This window comes from Centruroides sculpturatus, unplaced genomic scaffold (genome assembly GCF_000671375.1).
Source record: "Centruroides sculpturatus isolate CEXI.00-Female unplaced genomic scaffold, Cexi_2.0 scaffold1502, whole genome shotgun sequence".
In the NCBI taxonomy this organism is placed as follows: Eukaryota; Metazoa; Arthropoda; class Arachnida; order Scorpiones; family Buthidae; genus Centruroides; species Centruroides sculpturatus.
Genome location: NW_019385736.1, coordinates 51,389 through 70,082, shown reverse-complemented (window position 1 = coordinate 70,082; position 18,694 = coordinate 51,389). Strand labels below are relative to the sequence as shown.

The window sequence follows — 18,694 nt, the reverse complement described above, 5'->3', positions numbered from 1 at the left end:
TTTATACAGATAATTTTTGGGCTTCTTGAAAGTTTGATATTCTAAAATTCAGTATTAAGTCATTATTTCCTATTACTAAAAGTACAATAAAGCATTTTATACATTACCAAAAATTATGCATGATTACGTGATTATTAAAGTTGTAATAATTACTAAATCTTAATTCCTAACGTTTCTGTACCAAGAATATAAAAGTCTTATAATGAAAAGTTTAAAACGTTATGAAATTTAGCATGATAATTGTTAATATTTCAAATAATTATTTTTCATTACTACCTAATCCTTAAGTAATAAAATTACCATAAAAGTTAGTTAACAGTAATGACTGAAGCCTGGTAACTTGTGGCATTCTAATTTACCAAGCTAATTTTTATTCTGATAGAAAATTGTTGCTATAATTGAATCTAAAAAGTCATAACCAACAGTGTGTAATGACAATTTTCAAAAAGAACCAGATGTGAGAAAATCCATTTTTCATACATTATAACAATTATTATTTAAACACCCAGAGAAAACTCATTTTATTCACAAATTATTGGCACATTAATTTTATTTTTCTGTCTCTGTTATATATAACAGAAGAAAAGTATGACAATTGGTCAAAAAATGATCTCCCCAAGATTTTTACAATTTTATATTCAGGAGACCTTGAAACATCGAGAAATACAAAAAATTTGGGTTTTTCCTGTATGTATGGATGTTAGTGTGTGTGTGGAACACAATTTTATTCAACCTCTTGAAATCTTAATAACTCCTGTGCTTTTTGTCAAAAATTTCTGAGATTTTGCAGGTTGGTTTGTGTATTAGGGGGATTGATACCATTAAATTTTGGTGGTTGAAGGTTGATGGGGTGGAGAGATGAAGGAGGTGGTGTGTCATGTCTCAAGTAGAACAGACATGGCAATTTTACTCGTTATTAGTATTTACAACTTTTTATCAAACCCACCCCTATCCTGAAAATTAAGCCTTTTGCCATTTTATAGTAATTAAAAACATAAATTTTAATAAAATATCATAACAGATATCGTCACATGCAGTTTTAACTGTTGTGGGAAAGTTAAACAACTTGTTGCTGGAGATTTTTTCTTGGAAACTTACGGTTCCAAAGAACATTTCAAGCAGGCAAGCCAGAATACAGTATAGAAATCATTTATTGTCTTTACTCTGCTGTGATGATTCCCAACCTGTGGTACCTAGATCAGCGATTCCCAACCTGTGGTACGCGTACCCCTAGGGGTACGCGATAGGTTGTTTAGGGGTACAGAAAAAAGTTAGTCATAGTCATTATGGCAGAAAAAATAATATATTATGTATCACAAACTAATAGTATTAAAAAATTATTAGGTAAAATATGTTCCTTGCAACAATCACAACTTTATTATACATTTTTTCATTTACTTTTTTTTCTTTAATTTAAAGTTACAATATGTAAAATTAACAATACGGGTACTCACTAAATTTCTTAAATGAGGGGTACAATCTAGAGATATGACGTGTCATGGGGTACGCTAAAGAAAAAAAGGTTGGGAACCGCTGACCTAGATCAACTGATTTCATTTTGAAAGAATAAGGCCAATTTTGGCTGATTTTGTGTTTAAAGAGTTAATGAGTCACCCTTCCATGTTAAATTCAAAGCTTTCTTATCATGTATACCATCTTTTGCATAGATTTACACTTTAGATGAAACTTTTAAGGGTTTTATAACATTAAAAATACAAAAATTACTAATGGAATGTTGTTTTCAATAAGCACAGAAAACTAAAAATCTCTTATTACAGAACCACCTGAATGCACTCAAAACACAATAGTATGATAAGAATATGTGTCTGCAAGCTAGTCCTGTTGACAAGTCAACTAAGATGTCCTGAAGGGTGTTCAGGATTGTTCATGAAGGAAATGAACTCAGCATAAAGAAGGGGTGGCCAGATGGGAAAAATACACAAAAAAAAAATACATATTTTTTAAGTAAAAGGTTTCAAATACAAATGCATTAAAAATAATATTTAGATAGTACTTCAAGGAATTTAGGGGACTAGCCTAGTCCATTCTTGGCATGCTACTGGTCAGAGCAACAAAATATATTTTTCCTCAATATAGGTTATTTATTAATCTGAATATAAGAACTTTTAAAGATAATTACATTAAATTNTCGAAAAATAAAAAACTTGTACAACTTCAAAAATAAAAAAAATAAGCAGAAAGGAAGGAAGTTTGATTACGCTTTCTGAACAGCAAATTCAAGAAATACTTTTTGATTCTTTCCGCTTTTGTTAAAATTTTATTTATTAATGAAGAGAAATGTGATAATTTATCCATATAACTGCTTAAATTGTGATGAAATTATTATACAGTATAAAGATCAGGGCCTCTCAGAGGTATACTTTTTTGAGGTCTTATAAATGTGAGGTCTTAGCTACTTAGCCACAGCCTCACATGGCCTCCTGCGGTATCTTTATGAAGACCTGTGTGATAGGACTTCATAAACATAAATAAAATTTTTTAATGATAATAATATATTTAAAATTTACTTATATATTATATATTTTAATTACACGTGATGCACGTGATATTCTGTGAAAAAAATATTTATCAGCAATGTTTTAGCTAACGTATATAATTATAATTATGTATTAAATAAATGTTATTAGATAACTGTTTATCTTTCTCATTATGTTATATACAACAAATATTTTAACACTTTATGCATTCTGCATACATTGTATGATGTATATAACATGGATCAATGTATAACATTCTATCGGCTGTAAGCACATTAATATGATTTATCAACCAAATTGCACATTATCTACGCTGTTCATCAGGATACAGATCTGATTTAGGATTCTGAATGTTTCCACGGTGTAATTTAGTATATCGTTTACTGGAAACAGCATCTCCATCCATATATGATACATCATATAATAAAGCATTATTTTACTAATAAACTATAGAAAAAAATACAATATAGTTTGAGAAATGAAAGAAAAAGATAAAAATCAAATTGGACAGCTTTGTTATTAGTGATTATTTAAATAATATGTAAGATATTAAACGAAGCAAAGATTGGTCAAAGTTATGTTTGTCTTAACGATGATTGGTTGGAAGTTTTTCTTTCAACCAATCATCGTTAATCATGCTATTTTTTTAATATGCAAATTATAAAACTTTGATTAATTGCTGAATTGTTTTCAAATTGCAAACAACACATTTAACTGACTTTCGGGCCACACTGAATATTAATATAGCTCAAAGTACAGTACCAATGTTCCTAGTTTATTTATTTTTAATCGTATATTCTTAATAAAATTTATAATATTTTATAATAACATTCTATATTAACTTGAATTTGATATCAATTTTTATTTAGTTTTGTGTTCTTCAAAAATGAATAATATTTTAATCCTTATTAATTATAAATTTTATTATTATTATTTAAATCACTCAAATTTTCTATTCTTTCAGCATGATTTTGAATTTACGTATAAGCTATAATTTACATTTTAAAATATCTAAAATAACTATTATTTTTATTTAATAATATCGATTGAAAAATAGAATATACCTAAGCTACGATAATTGATAAGATTTATCATAAATTTAACGAAAGGAATATTAAAAAAATATATTTAAAAAAGTCAGAAAGTGAACGTTCTTATTTGCCACTTCCATTAATAAAACAGTATAAAAAAAGGTGAATTTAAAGGAATAAAATGTGTTTAAAACCGAAGAACGATTTAGTAAATGGCTAGAAAGAAAATGAATTATGGACGAGCTAGATAAAATGACAAATTCGAAGGATATAGACGAAGCAATCTCTAGGGACCGACTTCTTCCATTGTCTTTATCGAATGTAACAGATTTGGACAATGGTATCGACTGAAATTTTCATGCTCTCTTCAACCGATTCTTATATATATATATATAACTAACTTAGCAACGTTTTAATAATAATAATAAATAAATAAATAAATGTTTAAAAAAATATAGACTATGTTAAAAAAACAACGATAAATTTCCGTAAGCTACTTGATACATTTATTTTTAAAGGATGTAATTAATGTCAAAATAATAACTTATAATCATAATAAAGTCGAATTTAATGTCTATAATTTAAAGTAAATTTTTTCTTCATTTTTCTGCAGAAAAAATAAATTTACAAAAGTCATTAATTATTTTAAAATCTTGTTGTTTTGATGAGATAATATGTAGTTTAAAAAATACTTTAGGTTGTTAAATATTATAAATCTCTTAATAAATAAATAATTTATTTTTTAGATTTAATTTCCGTGTTTTTTTTGTGTGTGTTTAAATTAATAAGTGATGAAAATTTTTGAAGAATTTCTAAGACTCGTAAGTTATTTTTATTTTTTATAGCTTAACTTTTAATATAATTTTGTTAGATAATTTTAAAAATAAGTTGAAACTTTTAAAAATAAACTTAACGTAACGATTCATTCTAAACTGATACACATTTTAAACCATTTTCAACTTGACGCATCCTTCGCATCTTTTCAGTATCGCACTGGAAAAGATCTTTATCGTTACTAAAAATATCGAAAAAATAAAAATAAAAATTCTGTAAAAATAAATTTTAATATTAAACAATGCAGTAATAAAATATTGTTCATTTTAGAAAAATATGACCTATATTATTGAAGAAACTGCTTAAAAAGTGACCCCTTAAGTGCTATAACCTCAATATTTTATTATACAATTCTCTTGATAAATTACATTATTATTATAAATTCACTAAGCAAAAATAATTATATCTTCAGTACAAAAAAAGCATATAAAACCATTCTGAAACTAGAAATTATACATAAATAACACATTTATTTGTACACAGTTCCCACTTTTATGCAATTTCAAATGATTCAATTAATATTGCAGATTTATATGCAAAAATGATTACTATATATATTTTATAAAGAGAATTTTATTTGAAAATAGACATACTGTAACCTGTTAACACAGTAGCCCCTCATTATATTCCAGATTTAAATATAATCTCACTTTTTTGGTCCCCAAAGTTTAAAAGAACTTGAATCAATAAATTTTAAAATATTAATTGCCATTGAATTTCTTTTTACAACAAAATATGGGATTTTATTCCTACCATTGTCCTTGAAACTACCACTGTTGGTGACAATAAATTTATCAAGATCTAACTAAGTGAAACAAGTGGACAGATCCTTATCATTTATGTTCCTTTTGATATTAAAAGTTGTTTGTTAATTGGTTTTAAATACTGTCTCCTCATTTACAAGTTTCTGTGAATTTAAAATTTCACATCTTTATGTGAATTGACAAAATATCACATAAAGGTGTGAAATTTTGAGTTTATTGCAAAATGTGTAAAGAAAAGATTTCTTTATTTCTGAAAGGGAAGTTCTAAGCTTTTTATAATTTAATAACTTTATTTTGCTTTTTGAGAACTTTTACTATGTAATTTTATAATGTTTGATGTTCTGTTATATATTCAATATTTATTTTTTAAGTTTTCAATTATTGTACTTTTATAACTTTTATTGAAAGAATAAATTACATGAATTTTTAATAAGCGATTTGTTATGAAATATAGTACTGTGTAATAAAATCTCAACAGATATTTTGTTTTTATATTGACAATATTTGTATTTAAATGCCATTATTACAGACAATGATGCTAAATGGGCATTCTTAGTATCAATATTTATGTAAACATCAATTATTATGATATAATCACAAATAAAATTCAGTATTGAAAAACTAAGCTTATTTTATAACAGAAACACTTGCTGGTGAAAGAATAGAGAATAGAGATTCCATAGCATGTATAATCTGTTTAGTATAAGCCCAGAATAGTAAGACACCAACCGAATGCCGTAAATTAATTGGGCTATTTTAATGCTAAATTCTTAATAAGAATTTAAATTCTTAATAAGAATTTAGCATTAAAATAGCCCGATTAATTTACGGCATTCGGTTGGTGTCTTACTATATTGGATATCGAGTTTGGAGATGTTTATTTATATAAGTCCAGAATTTTTAGTATTCTGTTATATCACACCGTGCTTTTCTATGTCTTCCAACAAGTGAAATATAATGAGGGACTACTGTAATATATTTTAATTAAAGTAAGTAAAATTTTAATTGAAAAATTTTTCAATAATAATTTCAAATCAATAACAAAATAATCTTGTGGGTGTAGAAACATAAGTAACTAACTCTAAATTTTAGTTTTTCAATAATAAAATATTATTATATTCAACATATTCTATTTGGAACTATAAGTAGATAAGTAAAATTCAAACAATTAAATAAAACAGAGAATTTTAAGTAGGTAATTTCAGTTAGTCACTTATGGTTCAATATTCAAAATCTATTTTATTCACATATATAAATAATATTTTAAGAAAGTTTCAACTCTCATAAATTAATAAAATTCATAAAATAACTGTTAAACAAATAAAATTTTCATTATAAATATTTAAATTAATCATAATTGTGCTTTTAATTTACTTAAAAAATATTTTAAAATAACCTTCTGCCATATTCTGCAACCTGGCTTCTTTTTCTTGCTGTACAAGATCACAAAACTGATCACCAACATGTGTCAAAAGAAAACTAGATGTCTCCACATCCAAATTTGCTGGAGGATTGTCTACTGGAGGCAACCATAATTTCAAGTCAGCTTGTGTAGCATCTGAGGGTTGTGAAAATCCAGCAATAGAAATAGAACCATTTTTTCCATAATATAATCTGGTTAAAAAAAATTTATGAATAACTTAAAACCTAACTTTAGGAAAATTTATATAATCTAGCATATTTAAAAATTATAAAATTTATATAATATCTGGCTAAATATAAATATATATATCCTTTAAATTTTAAAACATTTAAGAATTTTGTTATAAGTACATTTTATGTTATGTAGAAAAATTAAATTTTAAAATCTAGAATACCACATGAATCTTATGTTCAATTCTAATATTTTGGAGCTAAAGCTGGGCCTTATAGAAGTCCCAAAAACATCTCTCTAGTAAAAAAAAAGGTATTTGGTTTCCTTAACATGTTGACTGCTACAAGCATTTTGCAGATGCCCCAGATGTCATTTTGATTATACAATGTTTATTCGTCTTTTTAAATTTTTTATATTCACTTGCAGTAATATTTAATATTTAGCAAAAAATAAAAAAAAATAAAAATTTGATGCAAATTATAAAAAGATATCTTTATTGCATTTAGTTGATATCCATATATGGTATCAAACTTTACAGAAATTTATGATATGGATGGATACGAAATGGATAGAACTTGGCTAATTAATTTCATAGATATATAATATCTATGAAATTAATTAGCCAAGTTTTAACCTGATAGTTAATCTGGTCATATCATTTGATCATTAATTTATATTACATTTAAGTTTATATTATAAATCTTGTTTATCATTTTGTTTATTTACAAGATGAATTACATAACAGCTAGCATATAAGTTAGCAGCACTATAATACTGTATATATGACCTGGATTACAAACAGATGGCTAATGTGCAAGAAGAAATTTGAATTTATACACAGCTATATTAGTCAAGTTTGACTAATCTGTTGCATTCTTCATGTTTTATTGTCATAGCTACGTCTACAAAACATATCTTAAATTTTTTGTTGAAAAACAGACTTTCTTTCTCTGACAATGCTTTTATTTTTATGGTTTTACAATCATTCTTGTTAATGTTCATTTCTTATTTTTTTCACTTTTTATTCCCATTTTTCATCATTAGTTAAAAATTGCAAAGAAGTGATTATAGCTGAGAACTAAAATTAGTTTCACTAATAAACACACTGTTTTCTACAAAATTCACTGGAAACCTCAATATTGGTATCATGACATATTAACCACTTCTCATCATCCAGGTCATATACATTTAAAGTTTATTTACATTTATATAAAATATTTTATGTTTTATATAATAATTTATAAATATTAAAATTTTGTTTAGTTTGTTACCATATAAAACCAATCAATATAATTTAATGTTTGATTATTTTGTTTTAAATAATGTATTACCAAATTATTTGTTTCAAACTTTTCAGAACTACTATCTGATTTCCTAAATGCCTACAGCAAATTGTGTATATTGTGCTAGAATGTATAATATATATATATGGTAAGCTATTAAATATCTTCAAAATTTCAAAACAAACTATCTTTACCAAGTNTACTTAAATAAATAAAAAAGTTTGACCTTTTTTTGTGTGTGTGTTTTTGAAAGCTGCAATTGAAAGCTGTCAGTTCTTAGTTAACCTTTATGTGACATTAATCCAAGATTAATATAACTTTTCTTAAGTAGCAAAACAGTAAAGAATAGCTTCGTAATTATTGCTAATAAATAGAATGTTAAAAAATAAAATTTATCATAATAATAATCTGAATAATATATAACACCGTACTTAAAAAAATGGATGTCTTCTGTTACGTGTAACATTTAAAGTTTTAATTCGCATAATTAAAAATCTTTTAATTTTCGAACTTTAATTATGTCATTTTTATGAAAGAAGTGAAGATATATTATAGTTTAAGTTCATCTTTCAAGCAAATTAAATTGTGTTGAGGCCGGAGAAAGGCGCCAGAGAGACTCGAGACAGTTAGCCAATTCCCTGTTTATCCAACTTGACGAGATTACAAAGATGGGTTGAACCATTGAGTTAGTAAATGGGAAATGATAACGGATAATGCACTTTATAAGAAAACTTTTATATTGGCATAATTTTAATTTTTTAAAAACGTATTCGATTAGCGTGCAACGTTTAAAAAAAAGACGACTTGCTCCTGTATAGCATGCTTCCTCTCAATATTTCAGAGTCATGCAGGAAAGACAACAAGCGCTCTTAAACATTTCCGACAATAAAAGTAATTTAAATTGTTCGTAAAATTTTTACGTTTTGCGATTACAGAAATAGATAAAAACTGTAATCTTGTAGATGGTACGGTCTTCGATTTCCAGATGCTTGTTTAAAAGTCATTTGGTCGAATGAGTCGATGTTAAGTTTTATAGTCGACTTTTAAAACTTGGTGACAGAATAACTGGGCACATACCACGTGACAGATGACACGGTGCAGGCTCTGCGAATGACCGTTTGGTGGCGCCTTGGTGACGCCAAGCAGACGCCATTACCTCCCCCTGTCTTTGGAAAATTTCTAATGAAGTTAAATGGTGGGTTTTTATAGATACAACATTGTGCGATTATGTCATCTTTGCGGGGAGACAGGTTTAGTTTCGTTTGTCTCTCTCTTCCTTCTTTTGTTTTCTCTCTCGATGGAGGCAACATCCGTCTTTCGCTCCTACTCAGTTTTTTCTTTCTTTTTTTTACTGAAAACATGTGAGAGGAATTTTAAAAATAATCTTCAAGATATTTAAAAATAGGTAAGAATTTTTAATTATTTAAATATATTTTTCTTTAACAACTTTTCTAGTTTTAATTAATCATTTATCCAATATATATATTTTTTAAGCATTAAAATGTTTTTTTATTATCTATAAACGACGGAGAAAAAAATATGATTTATGATTATCGGTATTTTATACAACGTTACAGAGAAGATAACTTTACAAACAGGATTCTTCTTCTTTTTTCTCTTTATAACCTTTACAGGAATAAAGTTTGCTGAAGCAAAAATGGACGTAAAACTCATTAAGAAGCGCAAAAATTAAGAAAACGAAAATTTTGCATTCAAGTTTCACACTTAAGGCAAAAAGTTTCTTTTCACTCAATTGATGATGGCAACAAAACTTTTCAGCTATTTTAAACACCTATTTAAAATTCCAACTGCAGAACATTGATCTCGGAGGGAATGTGGGGCGTGATCAAAATGTCTTCTGCAGCTGACATGACGTCATCTTTTGCGTCATGATAGTCAATTGTGTGATTTTTGAAGATTACAGGAAAGTGTAGAAAACTTTTAAATAACTCTTGAGCCGAATTTTCCATTCTTTAGAAGCGTATAAGAATTTTAAAAATTTTTGATAGAACCCACTATACGTTTATATCTGTTAACACCCCATTTAATTTTAATGTTAGGGTGTCTAAAAGAGATATATGACACTAAGAATGGCTTTTGCACACTTCAAATAATGATTTCGGTTACATTGAACCGTTCTAAATGATAAAGTAAGATAAGAGGCATAAAATAAAGAGAGAAATGATTATAATTCAGCGAAATAGCGGTAGAAAGTACATGCCTGTTTATAATGTCTATAGTCACTTTATATCTATCGATAAAGTGTATTTAATCACCTATAATAATGTATTTATAAGTGATTTAACATGTATTTATCGTATATAAAACGTTAAACTTTTATAAAAGTAATTCTTTAGATATTCTGCTTCTTATATTCTTCAAGAAAGATAAGATTCAATGTTCTAAAAGATTTATAATACATGTCTACAGTTAAGAAATAGATGCCCCATTATCTTATTTTAGAGTCTTTTAAATATAAGGGATCGCTAAAAAAGTGATTTTTTTAATCGTTAAACATCGCTTAATGATTAAAATAATTACTTTATAAGTCTAATAAATGCTTAAAGTTTGAATATATTATTTAAATTTATATATAATTTACTTGATCTCAAATTTATAGCCTTATAATTTTGATAATAATTTAAACTTTATCGTTAACGTAATCGATAAGGTTCTATGCTAATGTATAGGGTTATATGTGATTCAATTTTTATGTTAAATTACAGCTGGGTTTAGACTTCTTTTAACATCAAGATTACAAGAAATCTAAAACTAACTCTCTACGAGATGTAAGAGATCCTTCCCTTCCACTAAATAATAAGTTTAACAGCACGAAGCCTTAGTCCGTAGGCTCGTAGAATGAAGCCTTAAGCTGTATCTTGTTTATTCAAAATCCAAACTTGATTATCGAATATTCTTTTATAAGCGCTTTCTGAATAAATTTTCAAGAACATTTATCTATAATATATGAATAATTATCATAGAAAGATGCAAAATTTGAGAAAATTGCATTGTGTCGGAGCAGGGAGAATTTAGGGCTATGCAAATTACGCGACAGTCTAGGGCGCGGATCTAACAGGATTCCGTAAATCGATTTTTAAATTCATAATAAATAAATACAATTTTAAGTTTATTATAAACAATATGAACACATTATCATTATCATTAGAGGTGTCAGAGAAACAATATGAACACAGTAACATTTTCAGCGTTTCCAAAAGGATTTTGTGGTAAAGATAACAAATAAAATTATTGATTTTTTGGGCCCAGATTGCAGTTTCGCCTAGGGTCCGAAATTTCCTTAATCCGTCACTGAGTAGGAGATTTAAATACAATTCATTTGATTCGCTTGGAGAGAAATGACAAATTTCAATAATAAACTATAAAAAGAAGTTTAAAAACAATGAAATTTATCGATTCTGGAATGTAATTAACTTCTAACATGCGTAACATTATTAAATATAATAAAACTATAACCTATAAACCTAAAATATTTGTAAGAAAATTGCGTTTAGTTATCAAAGATTTGAACTTAAATTGAATAATCCAGAAAATGAGCAGATAATGTTACAAAATAGAAATATTTTATCTGTTTAAACATTTACGGTTGTATTTGAATATTTAATTATATTAACATTCGTCGTAAAGGCAAATTTTCGTTCTGTAAAGTGAATGAAATCTTTATTAATAAACGAGCTTCTTACATATCCTTAGGATGTGTTTAGAAAGAGAAATTCAATTATCCCAACGGACTTCACTAAATTGTTGTCATTGTACATTTTACATGTAACTGAATTGTTTTAGTTTTCTTAAACATCATTTTCTCATTTTAAAATTTTTATCTTTTATTTTAGTTTTCTTTTTTCCCCCCTCCAACTTTTAAAAAGTCGAAAGAAGTTAATTAGGTTAATGACAATCGAATGAAAAGTAACATTTCTTCTTTAAATTAGCTTTCTAAATGCAAATGTAAAAAAAAGGATACTCTTCGTAAAAAACGATTATTTCCAAAAGTAATTGTATAAATTTAAAAAGTACAACGCATTCGAAAAATAAAAAACTTGTACAACTTCAAAAATAAAAAAAATAAGCAGAAAGGAAGGAAGTTTGATTACGCTTTCTGAACAGCAAATTCAAGAAATACTTTTTGATTCTTTCCGCTTTTGTTAAAATTTTATTTATTAATGAAGAGAAATGTGATAATTTATCCATATAACTGCTTAAATTGTGATGAAATTATTATACAGTATAAAGATCAGGGCCTCTCAGAGGTATACTTTTTTGAGGTCTTATAAATGTGAGGTCTTAGCTACTTAGCCACAGCCTCACATGGCCTCCTGCGGTATCTTTATGAAGACCTGTGTGATAGGACTTCATAAACATAAATAAAATTTTTTAATGATAATAATATATTTAAAATTTACTTATATATTATATATTTTAATTACACGTGATGCACGTGATATTCTGTGAAAAAAATATTTATCAGCAATGTTTTAGCTAACGTATATAATTATAATTATGTATTAAATAAATGTTATTAGATAACTGTTTATCTTTCTCATTATGTTATATACAACAAATATTTTAACACTTTATGCATTCTGCATACATTGTATGATGTATATAACATGGATCAATGTATAACATTCTATCGGCTGTAAGCACATTAATATGATTTATCAACCAAATTGCACATTATCTACGCTGTTCATCAGGATACAGATCTGATTTAGGATTCTGAATGTTTCCACGGTGTAATTTAGTATATCGTTTACTGGAAACAGCATCTCCATCCATATATGATACATCATATAATAAAGCATTATTTTACTAATAAACTATAGAAAAAAATACAATATAGTTTGAGAAATGAAAGAAAAAGATAAAAATCAAATTGGACAGCTTTGTTATTAGTGATTATTTAAATAATATGTAAGATATTAAACGAAGCAAAGATTGGTCAAAGTTATGTTTGTCTTAACGATGATTGGTTGGAAGTTTTTCTTTCAACCAATCATCGTTAATCATGCTATTTTTTTAATATGCAAATTATAAAACTTTGATTAATTGCTGAATTGTTTTCAAATTGCAAACAACACATTTAACTGACTTTCGGGCCACACTGAATATTAATATAGCTCAAAGTACAGTACCAATGTTCCTAGTTTATTTATTTTTAATCGTATATTCTTAATAAAATTTATAATATTTTATAATAACATTCTATATTAACTTGAATTTGATATCAATTTTTATTTAGTTTTGTGTTCTTCAAAAATGAATAATATTTTAATCCTTATTAATTATAAATTTTATTATTATTATTTAAATCACTCAAATTTTCTATTCTTTCAGCATGATTTTGAATTTACGTATAAGCTATAATTTACATTTTAAAATATCTAAAATAACTATTATTTTTATTTAATAATATCGATTGAAAAATAGAATATACCTAAGCTACGATAATTGATAAGATTTATCATAAATTTAACGAAAGGAATATTAAAAAAATATATTTAAAAAAGTCAGAAAGTGAACGTTCTTATTTGCCACTTCCATTAATAAAACAGTATAAAAAAAGGTGAATTTAAAGGAATAAAATGTGTTTAAAACCGAAGAACGATTTAGTAAATGGCTAGAAAGAAAATGAATTATGGACGAGCTAGATAAAATGACAAATTCGAAGGATATAGACGAAGCAATCTCTAGGGACCGACTTCTTCCATTGTCTTTATCGAATGTAACAGATTTGGACAATGGTATCGACTGAAATTTTCATGCTCTCTTCAACCGATTCTTATATATATATATATAACTAACTTAGCAACGTTTTAATAATAATAATAAATAAATAAATAAATGTTTAAAAAAATATAGACTATGTTAAAAAAACAACGATAAATTTCCGTAAGCTACTTGATACATTTATTTTTAAAGGATGTAATTAATGTCAAAATAATAACTTATAATCATAATAAAGTCGAATTTAATGTCTATAATTTAAAGTAAATTTTTTCTTCATTTTTCTGCAGAAAAAATAAATTTACAAAAGTCATTAATTATTTTAAAATCTTGTTGTTTTGATGAGATAATATGTAGTTTAAAAAATACTTTAGGTTGTTAAATATTATAAATCTCTTAATAAATAAATAATTTATTTTTTAGATTTAATTTCCGTGTTTTTTTTGTGTGTGTTTAAATTAATAAGTGATGAAAATTTTTGAAGAATTTCTAAGACTCGTAAGTTATTTTTATTTTTTATAGCTTAACTTTTAATATAATTTTGTTAGATAATTTTAAAAATAAGTTGAAACTTTTAAAAATAAACTTAACGTAACGATTCATTCTAAACTGATACACATTTTAAACCATTTTCAACTTGACGCATCCTTCGCATCTTTTCAGTATCGCACTGGAAAAGATCTTTATCGTTACTAAAAATATCGAAAAAATAAAAATAAAAATTCTGTAAAAATAAATTTTAATATTAAACAATGCAGTAATAAAATATTGTTCATTTTAGAAAAATATGACCTATATTATTGAAGAAACTGCTTAAAAAGTGACCCCTTAAGTGCTATAACCTCAATATTTTATTATACAATTCTCTTGATAAATTACATTATTATTATAAATTCACTAAGCAAAAATAATTATATCTTCAGTACAAAAAAAGCATATAAAACCATTCTGAAACTAGAAATTATACATAAATAACACATTTATTTGTACACAGTTCCCACTTTTATGCAATTTCAAATGATTCAATTAATATTGCAGATTTATATGCAAAAATGATTACTATATATATTTTATAAAGAGAATTTTATTTGAAAATAGACATACTGTAACCTGTTAACACAGTAGCCCCTCATTATATTCCAGATTTAAATATAATCTCACTTTTTTGGTCCCCAAAGTTTAAAAGAACTTGAATCAATAAATTTTAAAATATTAATTGCCATTGAATTTCTTTTTACAACAAAATATGGGATTTTATTCCTACCATTGTCCTTGAAACTACCACTGTTGGTGACAATAAATTTATCAAGATCTAACTAAGTGAAACAAGTGGACAGATCCTTATCATTTATGTTCCTTTTGATATTAAAAGTTGTTTGTTAATTGGTTTTAAATACTGTCTCCTCATTTACAAGTTTCTGTGAATTTAAAATTTCACATCTTTATGTGAATTGACAAAATATCACATAAAGGTGTGAAATTTTGAGTTTATTGCAAAATGTGTAAAGAAAAGATTTCTTTATTTCTGAAAGGGAAGTTCTAAGCTTTTTATAATTTAATAACTTTATTTTGCTTTTTGAGAACTTTTACTATGTAATTTTATAATGTTTGATGTTCTGTTATATATTCAATATTTATTTTTTAAGTTTTCAATTATTGTACTTTTATAACTTTTATTGAAAGAATAAATTACATGAATTTTTAATAAGCGATTTGTTATGAAATATAGTACTGTGTAATAAAATCTCAACAGATATTTTGTTTTTATATTGACAATATTTGTATTTAAATGCCATTATTACAGACAATGATGCTAAACAATGAGCTATATCTTGTGATATCAGAATGAATTTTGACCAATTACACAGGTCTGCAAAAAAAATTTTTTTCCAGCTGCATGGGCTATTTTTGCTGAATTATATGTTTTAAAGATAGGAGATTCTAAAAATGACTTCCATAACATCCCATCTGTATAGATTTTTTGCAAAATAAAAACAAATATTTGATAAAACCCTTATTTATTACAATGAACTAAATATATTATATTTTCTTACAACTAATCAAAAAATTGTTTCTGATATTTATACATAATTTTAGGTCTATTCTTTTTTCTTATGATACCTTTCCTTCTCCTCTTTGATGCTTCTACAAACTCGTTTCTGATTTCCTTCTCTGGTTTCTCAATAGAGCATCCAACAGTAGTCAGTTAACATATTGACATCCCATTTTCCTTGATATCATATCTGTCCTATGATCGATATCATAGACATCCTGGTTAAATCTTTCACCCTGTTCTTCACTGTAGGCTCCCAAGTTTTTGGGAAAATAGTCAATATGGGAGTGTAAGAAATGAACTTTTTAAGCTCATCTTGCATCCTTGAGTTTCATTTGCTATCAGCATGCTTTATAAATGGTTTTGTAGTCAGGGTTCTTAGTATTCCTCAAAAACTTATGCACTACATTCTTGAAAAAATCCCATGCTCCTTTTTCCTTTTCTCCCATTGTTTCCAAAAAGAGGGTTTCAGATAAAGGGATGTTGACTTTTCACTGTGTATTCACCACAAACATAACAGAAGCTGTCGGGAGAAATTACACAACCTCTGTGAACCATATTCCAGAAATAAAAATGCAACCACAGTACCGTTCAAATGCTGGATATAAATTGAGTGTGGCATTAGATGGCCAGTGAGATACTGAACTTATTTAGCTTGTTGAAACATGATCTAATCCAACGCCAGGTTGTTTATATTTATTCCTAGTATCCCAGATAACATGTCGAAACATGCTCAACCTCACCAATAATATTACTCACTATCAACTTTTAACCTGTTTCTACACAATCATTTGACCTTCCTCCTACCTCACACTAAAACTAGTTAACTCACCTCTCCCTACTACTACTCTCTTCANAAGGATATAGACGAAGCAATCTCTAGGGACCGACTTCTTCCATTGTCTTTATCGAATGTAACAGATTTGGACAATGGTATCGACTGAAATTTTCATGCTCTCTTCAACCGATTCTTATATATATATATATAACTAACTTAGCAACGTTTTAATAATAATAATAAATAAATAAATAAATGTTTAAAAAAATATAGACTATGTTAAAAAAACAACGATAAATTTCCGTAAGCTACTTGATACATTTATTTTTAAAGGATGTAATTAATGTCAAAATAATAACTTATAATCATAATAAAGTCGAATTTAATGTCTATAATTTAAAGTAAATTTTTTCTTCATTTTTCTGCAGAAAAAATAAATTTACAAAAGTCATTAATTATTTTAAAATCTTGTTGTTTTGATGAGATAATATGTAGTTTAAAAAATACTTTAGGTTGTTAAATATTATAAATCTCTTAATAAATAAATAATTTATTTTTTAGATTTAATTTCCGTGTTTTTTTTGTGTGTGTTTAAATTAATAAGTGATGAAAATTTTTGAAGAATTTCTAAGACTCGTAAGTTATTTTTATTTTTTATAGCTTAACTTTTAATATAATTTTGTTAGATAATTTTAAAAATAAGTTGAAACTTTTAAAAATAAACTTAACGTAACGATTCATTCTAAACTGATACACATTTTAAACCATTTTCAACTTGACGCATCCTTCGCATCTTTTCAGTATCGCACTGGAAAAGATCTTTATCGTTACTAAAAATATCGAAAAAATAAAAATAAAAATTCTGTAAAAATAAATTTTAATATTAAACAATGCAGTAATAAAATATTGTTCATTTTAGAAAAATATGACCTATATTATTGAAGAAACTGCTTAAAAAGTGACCCCTTAAGTGCTATAACCTCAATATTTTATTATACAATTCTCTTGATAAATTACATTATTATTATAAATTCACTAAGCAAAAATAATTATATCTTCAGTACAAAAAAAGCATATAAAACCATTCTGAAACTAGAAATTATACATAAATAACACATTTATTTGTACACAGTTCCCACTTTTATGCAATTTCAAATGATTCAATTAATATTGCAGATTTATATGCAAAAATGATTACTATATATATTTTATAAAGAGAATTTTATTTGAAAATAGACATACTGTAACCTGTTAACACAGTAGCCCCTCATTATATTCCAGATTTAAATATAATCTCACTTTTTTGGTCCCCAAAGTTTAAAAGAACTTGAATCAATAAATTTTAAAATATTAATTGCCATTGAATTTCTTTTTACAACAAAATATGGGATTTTATTCCTACCATTGTCCTTGAAACTACCACTGTTGGTGACAATAAATTTATCAAGATCTAACTAAGTGAAACAAGTGGACAGATCCTTATCATTTATGTTCCTTTTGATATTAAAAGTTGTTTGTTAATTGGTTTTAAATACTGTCTCCTCATTTACAAGTTTCTGTGAATTTAAAATTTCACATCTTTATGTGAATTGACAAAATATCACATAAAGGTGTGAAATTTTGAGTTTATTGCAAAATGTGTAAAGAAAAGATTTCTTTATTTCTGAAAGGGAAGTTCTAAGCTTTTTATAATTTAATAACTTTATTTTGCTTTTTGAGAACTTTTACTATGTAATTTTATAATGTTTGATGTTCTGTTATATATTCAATATTTATTTTTTAAGTTTTCAATTATTGTACTTTTATAACTTTTATTGAAAGAATAAATTACATGAATTTTTAATAAGCGATTTGTTATGAAATATAGTACTGTGTAATAAAATCTCAACAGATATTTTGTTTTTATATTGACAATATTTGTATTTAAATGCCATTATTACAGACAATGATGCTAAATGGGCATTCTTAGTATCAATATTTATGTAAACATCAATTATTATGATATAATCACAAATAAAATTCAGTATTGAAAAACTAAGCTTATTTTATAACAGAAACACTTGCTGGTGAAAGAATAGAGAATAGAGATTCCATAGCATGTATAATCTGTTTAG

General features: G+C 25.9%; 1 protein-coding gene across 1 annotated transcript in view; it reads right to left on the bottom strand.

Moving 5' to 3' along the window:
• Window positions 1–18,694, bottom strand: part of LOC111641655 (lysine-specific demethylase 3A-like) — a 43,924-nt gene that overhangs the window by 12,261 nt on the left and 12,969 nt on the right. The gene's annotated exons all lie outside the window — the stretch shown is intronic.